We start from the raw sequence: 3833 nt of genomic DNA, 5'->3' as shown, positions 1-3833 counted from the left end.
TAAAGAATTTATATTACATTACAGTACAATTCTAGAACAATAATCATTAGCTGTATCACGGGCATGGCACTCTCTATAATTCCAGTTATTAATATTTGTGGCAACTTAATCACCAAATGCATCACGGGCACTGTGCCCTAGTGAATATAGCAACGGGAACAATGCTTGCACGACTTTATAAAGGATGCATGTATTAAAGTTATGTATTGTGCTTACTAAATTGATGTCTTATTAACTTAGAAGTGTGTTCAGGCTTAAAACATTGTGTCTCACACAGGGTGTGGGAAACAGGCTGTATTTTGTGCTGTTATCTCTCCATTTCAGAAGCAACCTTGAAACCGGGCTGAGAGAGCACCCGAGCAGGTGGGATGCGTAGGGAAGAACAAACTCCCTGATACACGAGAGAACAAGCTCAACCCTTTTTTGATATTTCTGTTTCAATTGCACTGTATAATATATGCCGGGGCAGGGACAGATGGCCAGTTGGACTTCGTGAACCAGCCCAAACTCTGTTGCGGGTAGGGAAACGTAGACAACCCCGGAGCTCTGTACTGTTGATTTCCAACTGCTGCATTAAAGCTGATATTATCGGACCTCTGCGACTCCAGACCACTCTTTCTAGAACACATTTGTGTCATTGAATACCATCATTACATATTGGATTAGACACAGTAAATTTAAATTCTTCACTAGCTAGATCGTTTTATTTTAGCAAGCTTTACAGAAATCTGCAAAAATCGAGGCTCGGCTGTCATAGCTGACCGTCACGAACAGCCAAACCAGGACTGGGGTAAGTGTTTGCTGCAGCTGGCGTTAATCCTACGAACAAACAAAGTAACTGGAAAACTTTTACTGTTATTTGATGATATGAAACACATATGTAACGTAACTTGTCTTTACTCTAAATATCTTCTCCGCTATCAATTTGAAGTTGTACATCTAGCTTATGTAGGAAATCTTCCATTGCATCCTCTCTAGCTTCACGCCTTCGGTTATTATTCAAGCCTACGGTGTTAATACATACCACTTTGACACACTTGCAAGAAATGATCCGCTGCTTAGATGTAGCATGATCTTGTTATTTACGTATAAAAAAACTCACCAGGGACAACGACAACATCGGCAACCCTGCACCAGAGCCATAGAAAAAGAGAGTTGCGACACGCTTTGATCTCGCCGACATGTGATCACGTGGTTCATGTAGCTCGCTGTAGTTCCAAAAAGCCCCACTGCTGTCAACTTTTTTGAATGGTTTTCAATGGAGCTGGCCAACGGAAGTCGCTTTCTCAGGCAAATTACGAATGAAACAGGCTCGGATGAAGAAATCCGATATTCTGGCTATCTTCAACTGACTCGTATCTACATAAGGCAGTCCTCTCTGACGTTTTTGGTGTAAAATAGAATGAACTACAACATTGTGAAAACTCACTGCCAGTGAAACGCAGGAAAAAAGCTAGAGCTTTTTTGTGACGTGGTTCCGGTAGCTCGCTGTTGTAAAAAAAAACCCCACTGCTGTCAACCTGTTTGAATGGTTTTCGGCGGGACAGACAGCAGCACCATCTCATTTCACGGATATTTTCGGTATATTAACACAATGTCAATTGGTTACTGGTGTGTTGTATCATGTATGTCTGCTACTTTATTAACATGTATGTATAACATTAATTTATAATACATAACGCAATATTGTGAAGCAGAGCTAGAAATGGCTATGCTAGCTACCATACTTTACGAACTGTACATACCAAACAGTAGCCTAATGAGGACTAAATTGTTCCACTTAACGTTTAACATTCGACTGTTGAAGTAACTGGTATTTTTTTAATTCATCATTCCACTTACAATTTACCACATTAACAACACTTATATCTGTAGTACTTGATGCAAGTTGAATCAAACCATGATCACCAGCAACTGTTCAATAGATAAAAATAGAACAGAATATACAAGGCAACCAACTGCAATTCAATAAAACATTTTATTGTTTACTGTACAAAATGTCAAGTGTTCTTCCACTCCGTTTGTTTGTAGTGATCCAGTGATCTAAATGTCTGCTGTTCACAAACCTCAGCCTAGGCACACACACAATTATTATAGTGGTTGAAATGCAGTATAAAATTTCCAATGATTGAGCTCCTGCACTTCATTTGATCCTAAAAGACAAGGAGATTTTGGTTGGCTGTGCAGCATTTGGATGCTCCAATCGGTCTGAGAAAGGGATCGGGATGTATGGTTTTCCAAAAGACACAAACAGGAGAAAAAAATGGATGGCCCAAGTTGGCAGAAGGCACCTGACTGTCACAAGGAAATTCAATAATAGAAAACTGTGTGGTGTGAGTTTAAGTTGTCTTTATACATTTCACTTTGGATCAAGGACCAATGTGTTTACTGTAATATGTATATAATGAAATTGGGATTGACTATTATGAGTTTGTAATGCATGTGGAAATTAAACTCATGCCATTGTGCCAATATCATCGCAGGCACATTTTGAGGGAGACCAATTCACGAAAACAAAAAAAGGCCAACTGAAATTGAAGGCTGATGCTGTTCCCAGCATATTTCTGCATCGTCCTGAGCCCAAGAGGAGGAAGGGTCCTAGTGAGAGAACAACCAAAAAGCTTCCAGTACATGTGTATTCAGTGGCCAGTGACCACACCTACTGTCACATGATGAACTTTGGTATGAACAATGTGAACTTAGAATGAATCTAACATTTATAATTGCACACCCTCCCCACCCCATAACACTAACAATGCCATGTCATCATTTCAGATACTGAGGGAAGTCAGAGAAGGGAAAGTGAGGGAAGAGAGGCTATTGAAGATTTAGACTGTGAGGAAATTGAGAGGGGCATACCAGCAGCCAGTGAGCCAGTCCAGTGCCCCAGTGAGCCAGTAGCCAGTGCCCAGTGTCCAAGTGAGCCAGGTTCCAGTGCCCCAGTGAGCCAGGTTCCAGTGCCCAGTGAGCCAGGATCCTGTGCCCAGTGTCCAAGTGAGCCAGGGTACAGTGATAAAGACTTGAGGGAGGAGTTAACAAAACAAATAGATCAAACAATAAGGTTACAGGCAGCCCTAAATTGTCAAAAAAGAATGAATGTGGTCCTGCGGAAAAAAATAATAATAATGGAAAATAAATTTGGAACAATGTTATCGAAAGATCAGATCAAAGAGAGCGGTCTGAAGAGTAAGAGAAGCATACGATGGGGAAATTACATCCTTAAAAAGGCTATTCAAATACGTTTTGCTACTGGCTCAACCGGCTACAAACTTCTACAGGACATGTCGATTCCTCTCCCTGACATCAGAACCCAGCAAAGAAGAATACAGCACATTAAAATGGAACCAGGAGTACTAGGGGAGGTGTTTGACATGCTCAAGCTGAAGGTAGATGGCCTGACAGAGATGGAGAGGGAGTGTGTACTTACTGTGGATGAGATGTCAATCACTCCAAGCGTGGAGCTGCACCTGGGAACAGGGAAGCTGTATGGGGATGTGACGTTACCTGGCCACACAGGAGAGGCAACACATGCGTGTGTTTTTATGTTGGCAGGGAGCACGACAAGGTGGAAACAAGTGGTGGCTTAACACTACAGTGGCAATTCCACTAATGGGGCCATTTACAAACCTATTGTCTTGGACATTATTCACAGAGCAGATTCCATCGGGCTACATGTGATTAACGTCACCACTGACATGGGCAGTCCTAATCGGGCAATGTGGAAGGCCTTTGGTGTGGACCACAACAAAACGTCTGTCCCACATCCAACAAGACCAGACAGGAGGCTACACTTCATGCCAGATGTCCCACACCTGGTGAAGAACTTGAAGAGT

General features: G+C 42.0%; 1 long non-coding RNA gene across 1 annotated transcript; it reads right to left on the bottom strand.

Annotated features, from left to right (window-relative positions):
- Positions 1-2005: 2005 nt before the first annotated feature.
- On the bottom strand, positions 2006-3311 carry LOC124465480. The gene is made up of 3 exons (XR_006955815.1): positions 3241-3311; positions 2860-3019; positions 2006-2598 (listed from the first exon to the last, which is right to left on the bottom strand). It is a non-coding gene; the product is annotated as an uncharacterized LOC124465480 (long non-coding RNA).
- Between the last annotated feature and the right edge of the window lie 522 nt (positions 3312-3833).

This window comes from Hypomesus transpacificus, unplaced genomic scaffold (genome assembly GCF_021917145.1).
Source record: "Hypomesus transpacificus isolate Combined female unplaced genomic scaffold, fHypTra1 scaffold_51, whole genome shotgun sequence".
In the NCBI taxonomy this organism is placed as follows: domain Eukaryota; kingdom Metazoa; phylum Chordata; class Actinopteri; order Osmeriformes; family Osmeridae; genus Hypomesus; species Hypomesus transpacificus.
Note: the sequence above shows the minus strand (reverse complement) of the source record. Positions and strands in the feature narration are given on the sequence as shown.